Source organism: Pseudorca crassidens, chromosome 10, assembly GCF_039906515.1.
Source record: "Pseudorca crassidens isolate mPseCra1 chromosome 10, mPseCra1.hap1, whole genome shotgun sequence".
NCBI classification, from domain to species: Eukaryota; Metazoa; Chordata; class Mammalia; order Artiodactyla; family Delphinidae; genus Pseudorca; species Pseudorca crassidens.
The window spans coordinates 8,677,128-8,693,339 of NC_090305.1; positions in this window are offsets into that span (position 1 = coordinate 8,677,128).

Consider the following 16,212-nt stretch of genomic DNA (forward strand, 5'->3'; position numbering starts at 1 on the left):
TCTTTTTGTGGTAAGAACATTTAACATGAGATCTGTACTCTTAACAAAATGTTAAGCGCACGACACTATATTGTTAACTATAGGCAAGTACAGCAGATCTCCAGGGCTTATTAATTTAACATAACTGAAACTTTATACCTATGGAACAACAACTCCCCATTTAGAACTGATTTTCCTTTAACTAAACCTCTGTTTTACAAGAAGCTACAAGAGCTTTGGGTTTTCCTCCCATGAAGCAACATGATTTAGCAGTGGTTTTCAAACATTTTTTTTAAATCACTGGAAGCCTCTTTTTTATCAAAGTTCTACCCCTGAGCCCCAAATTATAAAAGAGATCAAAGCAGAGCTGCTCTGGTTGGAGTGGGTGCTAGCCCCAGAGACCCAAACCCTCTACTGATCCTCCTCTCTATGTCCAGGAAGGCCCCAGAGGCACCCACATGGAGGCCCTAAAGCTCCCCAGAACAAAATTTAACAAACCTGTGGGTGAGCAGGAAGGGGTCTGGCAGACCCGGCTTTGGAGTCTGACTCTGTCGTTTGTGAGCATTGAGACCTTTGGTCATTCATTAATACCTCTGCACCTCAGTTTCCTCATCTGTAAAATGGAAGTAATAACACTTATGTTGCAGGGTAGCTACAAGGATGGGAGAAAGTGCAGTTAAGGCACTCGGCACCCTGTCTGGCACATGCAGTCTTTACACAACTTACTGTTGCTCTAGTTATTTCAGGGGGACGTCGGAGGCCTCCTACTGGAAGCCAGGAGAGTAAAAAAGTGACAGCATGGAGACTTTCCTTAGCTCAGAACTGTTGTGACCGTTACTGTCTTATTTGGTACTCCTTTCTTCAAAGCATCTGAGTGCTTTGTTTGGTATCTTCTCTTTAAAAACAGGACAGTGAAGAGGGTACATAAGCAACCCATTAAATGGGAGAAAATTACTTGTAAATCACATATCTGATGAGTCTAATATTTAGAATATATTTTTAAAAAACTCCTACAACTCAACAACAAAAAATGTTTTTTAAATAGGCAAAGGACTTGAGCAGTTATTTGTGTATCTCCAAAGAAGACGTACAAATGGCCAGCAAGTGCGTGAAAACATGCGCAGCATCCTTAGTCATTAGGGAAATGCAAATCAAAACCGTGATGAGACACCATTTCAGATTCACAAGGATGGCAATAATAAAACAGAAAATAACAAGTGTTGTGAGAATGTGGAGAAATTGGAAACTTCCTGTATTGCTGGTGGGAATGTAAAATGGTACAGCATCTATAGAAAATAGTTTAGTAGACCCTTAAAAAGTTAAATATAGAATTGTCATATGGACCTAGCAATTCCACTTGTAGGCATACACTCAAAGGAATTGAAAACAAATGTTCAAACAAAAACTTGTACACAAATGTTCACAGCAGCATTATTCACAGTATGCAAAAGGTGGAAGCAACCCAAGTGTCCATCCACTGATGGGTGGATAAACCAAATAGGCTTTATCCACACAACGGAATATTAGCGATCCATAAAAGGAATAAAGTACATGCCAAAACGTGGATGGGCCTTGAAAACATTATGCATAGTGAAAGAAGCCAGACACCAAAGGCCAGATATGTGTAATTCTATTTATATGAAACATAGGAAGAGGCAAACTATAGAAATAGAGTTCAGATTAGTGAATGCCAGGGGTGGGGGAGGTAGGAACGAGGGAGTTATTGCCAGTGGGTACAAGTTTCCTTTCGTGGTGACGAAAAAGTTCTGAAACCAGATGGTGGTGTTGGTTGAGCAGTATTATGAATGTACTTGATGCCACTGAATTGTACACTTCAAAATGATTAAAATTTAAGTTTTCTGTTATGTGTATTTTACCACAATAAAAAAACAAAATAGGACTAGTGTTCATCCGGCCAAAATACAGCCTGTGCATTTTTAAAGTGATTTTGAAGGCTTGGTTTTCCTTTTTTCTTTGACCTAGCATAGACAGAGCAAGACGCAGCCCTAAAATGCCAGGACATTTGTGCTAAAGAAGGCTCCTTCTTTTCAGGGGCTCATCTCCCTCCAGAGGGCCAAGGAGAACTGTACTGGAGAATATGAGTGCCCATTCCTCCCTCGAAAGACAACTTGAAAGGGAAACTTCCCAGGATCTCAGCCAAGAGCCTGACTGGGGCATGACCAAGCACCCCAGCTTGTTTGCTTGGACATAGCCAGCCTCAGCTTAGTGGGAGCTGCCACAGTTCAGGTCTTGCCTTGTCACGTTGCCCTATTAAACTCAGAATCCTTTCCCCGGGCTCCTTCCCTAGGAAGGGGACATATCAGGAACTGTAGTCTCAGGGACATTCTTTGGGATTTCCAGTGAGATCCAGCCCTAGGGCAGGTTTTGGAATCCTGTGGGCTGTGTTTGGCCCAGATACCTCCCCTTTGGCCACTTTTGCTGTTGCTATTTTTTTTTTGCGGTACTCAGGCCTCTCACTGCTGTGGCCTCTCCCATAGCGGAGCACAGGCTCCGGACGCGCAGGCTCAGCGGCCATGGCTCACGGGCCCAGCCGCTCTGCGGCATGTGGGATCCTCCCGGACCGGGGCATGAACCTGCGTCCCCTGCATCAGCAGGCGGACTCTCAACCACTGCGCCACCAGAGAAGCCCTGTTGCTATTATTTTTAATTGGTTGGGCAATCACTGTACCCCTTTGCATGGCTTTCATCTGGAGAATATTAAAGCTCTTTACCTCCACTCCATTCTATCACAGCCCTTTTAGCAATGATCATTCTTTTGCATTCCAAACTATAAAAACAAAATTCTTGGTGAGGCAAACAAACTCCCTTCAGCCAAGTAAAGGACATTCTTTGGGGAGGGAAGCTCCTGCCCACTCACCTGGGATGACCTTAACTCACATCGGCCCATTACACACAAATGCTGGTCCTGTTCTGAGCCAATCTCTTGGGTCCCAAGCTCTTCTGTTTAAGAGAGAGTTGGATTTGATTTTGTTCTTTTGTCTTTTTTTTTTTTTTTTGGAGTATAATTGCTTTACAATGTTGTGTTAGTTTCTGCTGTACAATGAAGCAAATCAGCTATATGTGTACCTGTATCCCCTCTCTTGGACCTCCCTTCCACCCCACCCCCCCATCCCACCCACCTAGGTCATCACAGAGCACCAAGCTGAGCTTCCTGTTCTTTATAGCATGTTCCCACTAGCTGTCTATTTTATACATGGTAGTGTATATATGTCAATCCTAATCTCAATTCATCCCACCCTCTCCTTCCCCCCGTGTCCACATGTCTGTTCCCTACGTCTGCATCTTTATTGCTGCCCTGCAAATAGGTTCACCTGTACCATTTTTCTACATTCCACATATATGCGTTAATATACGATATATTTCTTTTCTCTTTCTGGCTTAACTTCGCTCTGTATGACAGACTCTAGGTCCATCCACATGTCTACAGATGACCCAATTTCATTCCTTTTTATGGCTGACTGATATTCCATTGTATATATGTACCACACATTCTTTATCCATTCATCTGTCATTGGACATTTAGGTTGTTTCCATGTCCTGGCTATTGTAAATAGTGCTGCAATGAACATTGGGGTACATGTGCCCTTTTGAATTATGGTTTTCTCAGGGTATATGCCCAGTAGTGGGATTGCTGGGTCGTATGGTAGTTCTATTTGTAGTTTCTAAGCAACCTGCATACTGTTCTCCACAGAGGCTGTATCAATTTACATTCCCACCAACAGTGCAGGAGGGTTCCATTTTCTTCACACCCTCTCCAGCATTTATTGTTTGTAGATTTTTTGATGATGGCCATTCTGACCAGGGTGAGGTGATAACCTCACTGTAGTTTTGATTTGCATTTCTCTAATGATTTAGTGATGCTGAGCATCCTTTCATGTGCCCCTTGGCCATCTGTATGTCCTCCTTGGAGAGATGTCTATTTAGGTCTTCTGCCCATTTTTTGGTTGGGTTGTTTGTTTTTTTTGATATTGAGCTCCATGAGCTGTTTGTATATTTTGGAAATTAATCCTTTGTCTGTTTCTTTGTTTGCAAATATTTTCTCCCATTTTGTGGGTTGTCTTTTCGTCTTGTGTATGGTTTCCTTTGCTGTGCAAAAGCCTTTAAGTTTAATTAGGTCCCATTTGTTTATTTTTGTTTTTATTTTCATTTCTCTAGGAGGTGGGTTGAAAAAGATCTTGCTGTGGTTTATGTCAACAAGTGTTTTTCCTATGTTTTTCTCTAAGAGTTTTATATTGTCCAGTCTTACATTTAGGTCTTTAATCCATTTTGAGTTTATTTTTGTGTATGGTGTTATGGAGTGTTCTAATTTCATTCTTTTACATATAGCTGTCCAGTTCTTCCAGCACCACTTATTAAAGTGGCTGTCTTTTCTCTATTGTGTGTTCTTGCCTCCTTTGTGATTAATTAGGTGGCCATATATGTGTGTGTAATCTCTGGGCTTTCTATCCTGTACCATTGATCTATATTTCTCTTTTTGTGCCAGTACCATACTGTCTTGATTACTGTAGCTTTGTAGTATAGTTTGAAGTTGGGGAGCCTGATTCCTCCAGCTCCGTTTTTCTTTCTCAGGATTGCTTTGGCTATTCAGGGTCTTTTGTGTTTCCATACAAATTGTAAAATTTTTTGTTCTAATTCTGTGAAGAATGCCATTGGTAGTTTGATAGGGATTGCATTGAATCTGTAGATTGCTTTGGGTAGTATAGTCATTTTCATAATATTGATTCTTCCAATCTAAGAACATGGTATATTTCTCCATCTGTTTATGTCATCTTTGATTTCTTTCATCAGTGTTTTATTACAGGTCTTTTGCCTCCTTAGGTAGGTTTATTCCTACCTTTGATTTCTTTCATCAGTGTTTTGATTTCAACACTGATTTCATCAGTGTTTTGATTCATCAGGTCCTTTGATTTCTTTCATCAGTGTTTTGAGTACAGGTCTTTTGCCTCCTTAGGTAGGTTTATTCCTAGGCATTTTGTTCTTTTTGTTGCGATGGTAGCTGGGATTGTTTCCTTAATTTCTCTTTCTGATCATGCCTTGTTAGTGTATAGGAATGCAAGAGATTTCTGTGCATTACTTTTGTATCCTGTAACTTTAACAAATTCATTGATTAGCTCTAGTAGTTTTCTGGTGCCATCTTTAGGATTTTCTATGTATAGTATCATGTCATCTGCAGACAGTGACAGTTTTACTTCTTCTTTTCCAATTTGGATTCCTTTTTCTTTTGTATTCCTTTTTCTTCTCTGATTGCCATGGCTAGGACTTCCAAAACTATGTTGAATAAGAGTGGCGAGAGTGGACATCCTTGTCTTGTTCCTGATCTTAGTGGAAATGCTTTCAGTTTTTCACCATTAAGGATGATGTTTGGGGCTTCCCTGGTGGCGCAGTGGTTGAGAGTCCACCTGCCGATGCAGGGGACACGGGTTCATGCCCCGGTCCGGGAAGATCCCACATGCCGCGGAGTGTCTGGGCCTGTGAGCCATGGCTGCTGAGCCTGCGTGTCCAGAGCCTGTGCTCCACAACGGGAGAGGCCACAACAATGAGAGGCCCATGTACTGGAAAAAAAAAAAAAAAAGAATGATGTTTGCTGTGGGTTTGTCGTATATGGCCTTTATTATGTTGAGGTAGCTTCCCTCTATGCTCACTTTCTGGAGAGTTTTGATCATAAATGGGTGTTGAATTTTGTCAAAAGCTTTTTCTCCATCTATTGAGATGATCTTATGGTTTTTATTCTTCAATTTGTTAATATGGTGTATCACATTGATTGATTTGCATATATTGAAGAATCCTTGCATTCCTGGGCTAAATCCCACTTGATCATGGTGTATGATCCTTTTAATGTGTTGTTGGATTCTGTTTGCTAGTATTTTGTTGAGGATTTTTGGATTATGTTCATCAGTGATATTGGTCTGTAATTTTATTTTTTTAGTGATATCTTTGTCTGGTTTTGGTATCAGGGTGTTGTTGGCCTTGTAGAACGAATTTGGGAGTGTTCCTTCTCCTGCAATTTTTTGGAAGAGTTTGAGAAGGATAGATGTTAGCTCTTCTCTAAATGTTTGATAGAATTCACCTGTGAAGCCATCTGGTCCTGGACTTTTATTTGTTGGAAGATTTTTAATTACAGTTTCAATTTCATTACTTGTGATAGGTCTGTTTATATTTTCTAATTCTTCCTGGTTCAGTCTTGGAAAATTGTACCTTTCCAAGAATTTGTCAATTTCTTCCAGGTTGTCTATTTTATTGGCATATAGTTGTTTGTAGTAGTCTCTTATAATCCTTTGTATTTTGGTGGTGTCAGTTGTAGTTTCTCCTTTTTCATTTCTAATTTTATTGATTTGCATCCTCTCCCTTTTTCTCTTGATGAGTCTGGCTAAAGGTTTATCAAGTTTGTTCATCTTCTCAAAGAACCAACTTTTCGTTTCATTGATCTTTGCTACTGTTTTCTTCATCTCTATTTCATTTATTTCTGCTCTGATCTTTATGATTTCTTTCCTTCTACTGACTTGTTCTTTTGTCTTTAGCTAATTCCTGCTTTATCATTTAACAGCCTAAGTTTAGTTCAACACTCCATCTTTATACACATTTCCAGTGTGCTCTCAGGAGCAGCAGTAATTGTGAGTGAGAGGCATTGGAGAGGGATGGGTGTGGGGCATGGGGGCATGGGGAGTGCAGGTACATAAGGTTCAGTAAGTCAGAGCGGAAGCTACCATACTAGCAGAGCTGCTTCTGACATTCTTAGGTTGCCCTCAGACACATAACGGACCCAAGTACCACAGAAGTCCTCTGATTCAGCTGAAAGGAGGTACAGAGCTGCCTGCAATGAAATAACTCATTAGTTCCATCCTTCCTACAGCCATTCAGCACTAGGTGTATCGGCACAGTGCACAGTACGTGTTAACCACTCCAAGAAAAGAAAGCCACTCACTCTGATTAGCTGTCAGAACTAATTTTCAGCCATGTTATTATATGGTAAAGAGGAAAAAGGAAATCCAAGGAAACTGTGCTTAAGGCCAGTACCTAATCAGGGTTTTTCCCCTTCCTCTGTTTCATACAAAAGCTGCCTAGAATCACCGGTGTGAGCCATTAGGTTCCTCTCTTCAAGCGTTAATTAAATGTGATATTTTAAAATATACACTCCTCTCTCCAGGTAGAACACACTGAGCCTTTTGTGAATTGTTCAGTGCCCATTGATCTCCCTTGCAGCTCTACCTCATTGCCCTTTGTACCTTCTGTTCCCCTGTTGAGCCACAACTCCAGCAGCAATAAGTATAGGGCAATTATTTCTGCCAGAAGTGTTCCGCCTTTCAGTGCCTGAGAGGGGCTTGCCTTATTTTGATTGTGTGTATGTGTGTGCTTGAAAGAAAGGCATGTTATAATATCAGGCCTCTTTGTCTTCCCTCTTTTAATACCCACTGGTTCTCCAAGATGTCATTGGCAAACACAACACCATTTTCTTTGTGTTCCCTTTATAAATATTTTCCACTTGAGCCCTATTTCTTACTTATAACCACTGAGCGTCTTGCTCTGGAAAGCAACTGTTCCAAAGCAGTAGACTGAATGAATGCGGTCTGTGTGGTTTTGATTTAGCAAAATATTTACTATGTTTTCGGTTTGAAATGCCTCAGAATCTGAAGCAGCTTATAGTCTCTTGGACCTTTGAAGGCAACTCAAATGGTAGGTATATGTGTGTAAGATGGGAGCTGGGGGCAGATGGGGAGACCTGGGAAATCCAATTAATCAGTCGTGTCTGTTCCAATCGTGAAATTATCCATTCAGTAGCAATTGCTGAATGCCTATTATGTGTTTGCCGTTCCCACGCAAGTTAGGATGCCCAAGGGTGACCATTCAATCCAAGTAGGAAGCTTGTACTAGACACTCCATGTCAGGAAGTTCAAGGGACCAAATCTCATCATTGTCATAAATCTATGTAAGGTATAAACTCTACCCAGAAATCTGGAGACATGGAGTCTTTCCCTATCTTGGAAGAATGCTTACCATAAGGCACTTACATAATTATGTACTTTTTAATTTTAAAAAATGAATAGATTTTATATTATGCCAACAGCAAATCATATTATTGTCTCTTACTCTGCTAAAAATGTCCAGATTACTTTACAGAGTGCCAGCTGTACTCTTGCCAGAGTATATTGTAATAAGGTGCTTGAAGATGTTCTTTTTGTCCAGATTCAGATCACCCAACAAAGCTTCTGATCCTACACCAGGTTGTTAATGACAAGGAGCCCGGCAATTGGGAGTCACATGCCTGGGTAACATCTTCAAGATTCTGCCTTCTCCCTCTGAACCCGCATAGTGCCTCCAATTTTAATTTGATCATGCTACTATGATTTGCTCCTCCAGAAGAGTGGTCTGTACCTCACCCTAGATCAGCTTCCACCAACCATTCCTTTTTAAAGCATTGTACCAAGACAAGCAGTGATTCCTTAAGTGATTCAAGAGTTTGTTAAACTCAGAAGTATGTGACTAGGTAGACTTTTGGGAGCTCCATCCTAATGGGATTCTCAAACATACATACATACAAACATACATCTAAGTAGGCAAGTGCTAGAGGGCAAGGACTGGCCCTTTTCTTCCTACGCAACCCACGATACTTAGTCTAGTGCTAGCAGTGGGGCGTGCACACCACGTATTGCTATAGGGTGATACACTTGCAGTGCTCCATTAGTTGGCAATACCAACTGATAATTTCAGTCAAGTCGTGAGAATGAACCCTGACCTTTCTTCACCCCATACGCTGATTAGGAATGTGTTGGATCCATTGAGTAGGAATGTACCTCTATAACACATTTGAGGGCTATCAAAATCTCAGGCATCCCACCCTCTATTTTTTTAAAGTGATATCATAATCTTTATCCTGCTGTTGTTGTTTTGTTTTGTTTTGTTTTGTTTTCAAATGCTATTGTCCTTATAATCGTCTTTCCTGATGTTTTAAACAGTTCGTGTCATGCAAGAGGACTTTTTTTTCTTTTTTTTTTTGCAGTACGTGGGCCTCTCACTGTTGTGGCCTCTCCCATTGCGGAGCACAGGCTCCGGATGCGCAGGCTCAGCGGCCATGGCTCACGGGCCCAGCCACTCCGCGGCATGTGGGATCTTCCCAGACCGGGGCACGAACCCGTGTCCCCTGCATCGGCAGGCGGACTCTCAACCACTGCGCCACCAGGGGAGCCTGCAAGAGGACTTTTAAAATGGCCTGCGGTAGATCATGTTTTCAAGGTGTCTCCAGCAATATCTCTCATTCTGCAGCTCTCTTGCACTGTGATCTTGCTACTCTCTCATAAAGAGGTGGAGCTTATTTCCCTCTCTATTTGGATCTAGGCTGTGTCAGTGACCTCTTTTGACTGATATGATGTTTCATAATTACACTGTGTACCTCCAAGGCAAGGTCTTAAATTTTACTTGCCTTTACTTTTTGGAAGGGGCCTTGTTAGAATCCAAGAACCATACTGTTAGGAAGCCCAAGCAGACACGTGGACAAACCCGTATGGAAGAGAACTGAAGCTCCCAGCTAATAGCCCAGTTGAGCTCCCAGGCAGCCACCAGCACCAACTAGCATCCGTGTGACTGAGGCCAGTTTGAATCTTCTAGCTGTCCCAACACCCTACCCAAAATCATGAAAAGGAGAACTATTCCAATTGTGAGAAATAAAAAAATTACCTTGGGGCTTCCCTGGTGGCGCAGTGGTTGGGGGTCCGCCTGCCGATGCAGGGGACGCGGGTTCGTGCCCCGGTCCGGGAGGATCCCACATGCCGCGGAGCGGCTGGACCCGTGAGCCATGGCCGCTGAGCCTGCGTGTCTGGAGCCTGTGCTCCGCAATGGGAGAGGCCACAACAGTGAGAGGCCCGCGTACAGCAAAAAAAAAAAAAAAAAAAAAAAAAATTACCTTGAGCAGAAACACTAATTAATAGAATTCCTGGAATTGGAGGACAGGTGATGGCAGGGGCGTGGGGTGCATTTTGCATAATTGGACTTTCCCAATCTCTGAAATCATGCCATTTGGTTTCCTGACTACTTCTTTGGGAAAGTGGGAAGGATAGAAGGTGAAAAGACTCCGGAAACATTTTTATTTGGATTATGACACCTTAATGGCAGGCCCTAAGTGGCCTGTTCAGCCCTCTCTGGTAGGGGATGCTCAGTGAGCAGGAGAATGAAGTCAGAGGCAGCTTTCGTCCTTGTTCCCGTGGGAGTCTTTATAGCCCTCTCCCCCTAACCCTTTCCCATTCCCTACAGCTACCAGTTAACTTTTGTTCAAGCAAAAATCACTGTTGGGCTTCCCTGGTGGCGCAGTGGTTGAGAGTCCGCCTGCCGATGCAGGGGACACAGGTTCGTGCCCCAGTCCGGGAAGATCCCACATGCCGCGGAGTGGCTAGGCCCGTGAGCCATGGCCGCTGAGCCTGCGCGTCCGGAGCCTGTGCTCTGCAACGGGAGAGGCCACAGCAGTGAGAGGCCCGCGTACCAAAAAAAAAAAAAAAAAAAAAAAAAAAGAAAATCACTATTGCTTATCTGTGAATATCTCCAACAGTATTCAAGGTAAATGGGTTTTCTTAAAAGTGACATCAACTAGGACTCCATATTAGCAGGAGTGATGAGCCTCTGTTCATTAGGGATCTTCAGAAAGATTCACATGAAAACAAGGCTTCCCATCCCCCCCCCATCACAAGCAGAGGCGTTGAGCAGGGGTCCATCTGCCCCGTAGAGGGTGAGATTCTGTTTTACTAGACTTGGAAGAGCTGGAGGGATTTAAATTTGGGGATTAACTACAGATGAATAATACAAAATTAGCATGAGCTTGCCGTAATGTTCCTCCTAGCGGCACATCCCTCTCATTTGGTTACTCTGCATTTGGAGCTTCAGCTGAGCTTCCCCTTGGCTGGAGATAGTTATTTTGTAGAGCAGTACTTCTTACACTTTACTGTGCATACAAACTTCCTGGGATCTAGATAAAATGCAGATTCAGTAGTTCTGGGAGTGCCTAAGACTCTGCATTTCTAGCAAACTCCCAGGGGATGCTGATGCTGCTGGCCCACAGAACATGCTTTGAAGGATGTGGTGAATTTATTCCATTGTCACCAAGCCATGAGACATGGGTTCAGTCCAAGTTCTACCTGACTTTGTGCAAGTTACTTTTTTTTCTTTAATAAATTTATTTTATTTATTTATTTTTGGCTGTATTGGGTCTTCCTTGCTTCACGTGCGCTTCCTCTAGTTGCAGCAAGTGGGGGCTACTCTTCGTTGCAGTGCGCAGCCTTCTCATTACAATGCTTCTCTCGTTGCGGAGCATGGGCTCTAGGCACGCGGGCTTCAGTAGTTGCGGCACGCGGGCTCAGTAGTTGTGGCTTGCGGGCTCCAGAGTGAGGTTCAGCAGCTGTGCTGCACAGGCCTAGCTGCTCCATGGCATGTGAGATCTTCCCGGACCAGGGCTTGAACCCGTGTCCCCTGCATTGGCAGGCAGACTCTCAACCACTGCGCCACCAGGGAAGACCGCAGGTTACTTTCAATCTCGCTAAAATTCTGACTTTTCATCTGTAAAATGACAATAATGTCTGCCCCAAAGCATTGTTTTAAGAGTTCAGTGAGGTAACCAGTAAAGCACTTTATAAGTCTGAATTGGCTAGTGATCTTGAGGCTTGCTTGGTTTCTCCACCAAGTGTGTGTTGGATAACTGTGGGCTTTTCACAGCAGAACGAAGAAGAGGCAGGTGGAGGGAGCCCCGCTTCTCAGTGACTGACAGTCCTCGTGGCTGCTCCCTTGGGTCTGAGTGGAAGGGTGAACAAAAGTGAAAACTGATCAGGGTGACATCACCAAGGGCCGGTTGAGACCTCAGCCCTTTGAAGGATGCAACAGCTAGCTGTGTCCCCTCTGCATTTCTGAAGGGATGACAAGAGTACATATTTCCCTTTTGGTTCTTTTTCTTATTAAAGGGAAAGGATGGAAAATAGAAAATATTTCTTTTACTGAGATATTAGAATCCATGAATTTATTGGACAGTTGGAGCCGTTCTCTCCTAGGATTAAAAGTGATAACTCATGTCGAAGTCTTTTGAAATCTCCGACGCTCATACAGTTCTAAGGTTTTATTATTGTAGAAGGTCATTGTTGCAAAAGGACTCCTACGCCACATGCCGATCATGTTGAATTGGTAAAAGTCTTATAATTCATCCAGATAAAAGTGGTTTGCCTGGGTCTTGGCTGATTAAGCTGAATTATAGCTAAGTGTGAGTGCTGGGATTGGGGAGAAACTGCTTAGATAAAGGTCAAACAAAAATCACATTCCCTTGAACAATCATTAAATTTCTAAAGGAAATTCATATCAAGCCCCTTACGATATTTGGAAGGTTTCTCCAAATTCTTTTTTACTTTGGTTTTCTGCCAGAAATGGGTGCAGATGCATCAGCTACCTCGCAAGGCAAACCTGTTCTCACAAGTTTTATCGCATCACTTGGCAGAGAAAAAGGCTTGGGTAGAGGCTGAGAACTTTCACATAGATCCAGAAGGCTTGGGAATTCAGCCACTTGACTTCCCGCCCACCACTAAAAAGAAACGGGCAAACTCTGAGACCAGGATCTAAGATTCCCCTCATCAGAAAAGGAGAAAACTCTCCAACTTTCTCTTTGAGGCAAATTCCATAGATTGTTACAAAGATAGGCCATTTCAGAACTTTTCAGGGTAGTGAGGGAGTTGCCATGGTTCCCTTGCTTTCTATTCCCTCACCCCTCTCCTCCCAACCTCCATTGGCTCAGGGCAAGTTCCCTCAGGAGACTGTAACCCCAGGAAAAGGTGCTAGAAGGGATGAGGGGTAGGGCAGAAAGCGGGGTAGGAAGAGTGATTATTTTTGTTGGGCCATGCTGAGTATTTGGGAGTCCGTGAGACATAAGGGATGGACCCCCTTTAATTAAAGAGTAAACAATGAAGACCACTGGATATGTAACTGGAAATCTATTGAGAATGTCTTCACATTACTCACAAGTTAGTAATTTCCCCAAGAGTGGGAGTTTCTTTAGGATATTTGTGATTTATTTTTAAGCCTTTTAGAGTGTTAGAATAACACACACAGTTTCTCTTTTACTATTTTCATGGTATTAAAAGGTTTCAAACCCAGGCATTTTAGAGCCCACCCAGGCATTTTAGAGCATTTTAGATTGACTACAATGATGTAGTCAAATTAGTTAGAAACACACAGGGACCTCTCAAACTCATTACAGGGCTTATTTGAAACATGTAAATTTTCATATATATATATATATATATATATATATATATATATATATATCCCTCATGATCTTCCTGACGCTTATAAATTTGAAGTGGTAGCATGTTCACTGTGTATAACCCACAGCAGCTCAGTCTATCATCATTGCTTATGCTAAGTCACTTTTCATAATTGGTGCTGTGGAATATGTAAGTCAAGGGCATTTTCTAAGAACCTATTAGGTAGCTACCACTGCAGTAGGGACTTGGAGGAAACTGTGTCATCAGAAGATGTGACCCTTCCTGCCTGATAGAAGAGACTTCTGAAAATTTCAAAGGAGGAGAAAAACCAGTCACGTATTTGGATCTCAATCAAATCTGCCCATATGCCCAGGTTACTCAAAGGGAATATAAACAACTGAACTTGCTTACTATTTGTTGATTTCACAGATAATTTTATTCTAGTACTATTAGGCCTAATGGACATACAAAGATGAGTGCATCGTGATTAAGTGAATCTGATTCAATGAAACCCAGTAAAGCATGGCACATAGTAAAAGTATAATAAATGTTAGCTTTTATTATATCATCATCATCCTTGTCATCATTATTTCTGTCATTAAGGACCTCTAAACCTTGTAGGGCAAATGACATGCACATATAATAAAAGGCACAGAGTACACGGATTATTTACTATATTGTTGGTACAGATAAAATTCTGTAGGAATCCAGGGAAAGAAAAAAAAAATTCAAACTGGAGGTAAAGATTTTTTTTTTTTTTTTTTTTTTTTGCGGTACGCGGGCCTCTCACTGCTGTGGCCTCTCCCGTTGCGGAGCACAGGCTCCAGACGCGCAGGCTCAGCAGCCACGGCTCATGGGCCCAGCCGCTCCGCAGCATGTGGGATCTTCCCGGACTGGGGCACGAACCTGTGTCCCCTGCATTGGCAGGCAGATTCTCAACCACTGCGCCACCAGGGAAGCCCCTGGAGGTAAAGATTTTAAAACATATAATAATAGCAAAACACAATACCCTCATTACCTCAATATTATATGTCTGCGGAGGCCAGCAAATAAGATTTTTGTGAGAAGACATGGTAATTTGGCTTTCAGCACGAGAACCTCAAGTGTTCCTGATTTCCTTAAATAATATATTGTGGTTCTGTGCACCATTAATTGATTCCAATCCTTCTAAGGTCTATATATGTCTTTAATCACATGATCACTAAATGAGGGATTTTCCAAGCCTGCTGTTTGTCAAGTGTCTTTAGACGGTAGAATTATAGCTTTTGGTAGGTAATTCTGTGGTCACTCAAGTTTTGTCTTTGTGATTTTATCAACTTTGTATATGTTATTATCCTTTTTGTAGTCTGAATAAAGAATTGTAGTATGTCAACTGGTTTTCTTAAAGCAGTGCATCCAATCTCTTTACTCTTGGAAAATGCTTTCCCACAGGTCTCTGTAGCTCTCAGTTATTTTTCTTAAGGTTTGACAACAGAATGACACACAGAATTCCTCAGGTAGATGTATCCTGGTTAGGTTCAAGAATGTGATGCTGTTTTAGTCCTGTTGTTAAAAACAATCCCATGTTAGCACAGGCTAGGGGACCAGCTTCAGGTTGACGGGAAACTGCATTTGTCATTGATCACGGAACATTGTTTGTTATCTAGGTTACAAAAAGAAATACTGTTAAGTTATAAATTGGTGATACCTTCTTATAAAGTTGCCTAAAAAGAAGTTGACATAATATGATTAATCTTCTCTCACACATCCTTTTTATATCTTGTGTCTAGAAATGTGTCAATCGAATTATTTATTGAGCATGATGTATGTACTTAGCATTGTGCTAGGCACTCTAGGGGTTACCAAAGACGTACATGGTGGGTCCTCTGTCCTTCAGAAGTTTTAAATCTACCTGAAACACTATGAAACATAAGAGGAGAGCACATGACCCGTAATAAATGTTCTGCAGTACGCTTCAGGCGGAAAGAGCTTTTAAGAGTCCAGAGAGTAGAGAGGAATGTCGACCAGAGTAGTTAGGTTGGGGGCATGTCTGGGGGCCTGAGAAGAGCTCTTTTGGTCTGCGTCATAGAGAAGAAATGACCTCTTGTCGTAGCTCCCAGGACTCAAGCGCCTTTAGGAACAAAACTCATAAGTGGGCTCCTTGTCTAATGAAGAACATCCTGTGTGTTCTCACATGTGTTCAGAGGAGGCAGCTATAGAGTGGGGCCTGTGAGCGCTTTTATACACTTTACATTATCCTTGAGCAGAACCAAATGAGCAGTTGCCATTCCCTGAGGAAAATGTCTGAGTTACCTTGTCAGGGAAGATGAACGTTTGCTGTCATCCTCCTACTTTCCACAAAGGAGAGGGGAATATTTCTCAGCTGAGAGGGAACATGTCTGGTCGTATCCTCAACATTGCTGGACTTTCAAAACAACATCATTTCTGCCCCCTTTTAGGACTGTGCCTTGATGGAATGGTGTGCAGTCACCAGTTTCATATAATCATCAATTGTGTGTTTTCTCTTAAATTAGCCTGCACAGCAAGGCAAATTAGTCAGAACGACAAAGCCAGGGTGACAGTGGGTGAGGCTGATGCAAAGGCTAGCATCTCAGATTTAAACCTCTTAGTCTTTTGCAGAGGATGATCTCCTGGGGACCTCCTGGTCACCGACCTACTACTCCAAGTTACTGGTACCAGCAGAGGACGATTTTGTGGCTGAAAAGATATAACCTATACAATGAGCATTCATGGACAGTTTCTCCTTTGCTTGCAGTGGCAGACACAGGGCCATGGAACTGTCTGTAACCAGCATGAACACCCAGGCAAAGAAGCTTGGATCAAAGCCTGGTGGCCGAGCAGACACCTCCAGCCACTCACTCTGTAAGCTCATTCGTCCAACTACCAGTTGCTGAAACACCTATGATGTGCTGGCTGCCTCTCTAGGAACCACCTGTGCAAAGACAAAGCCTCTCTGTACGTCTGAGGTCTCTGTACATCTGAGCTCTCTGTA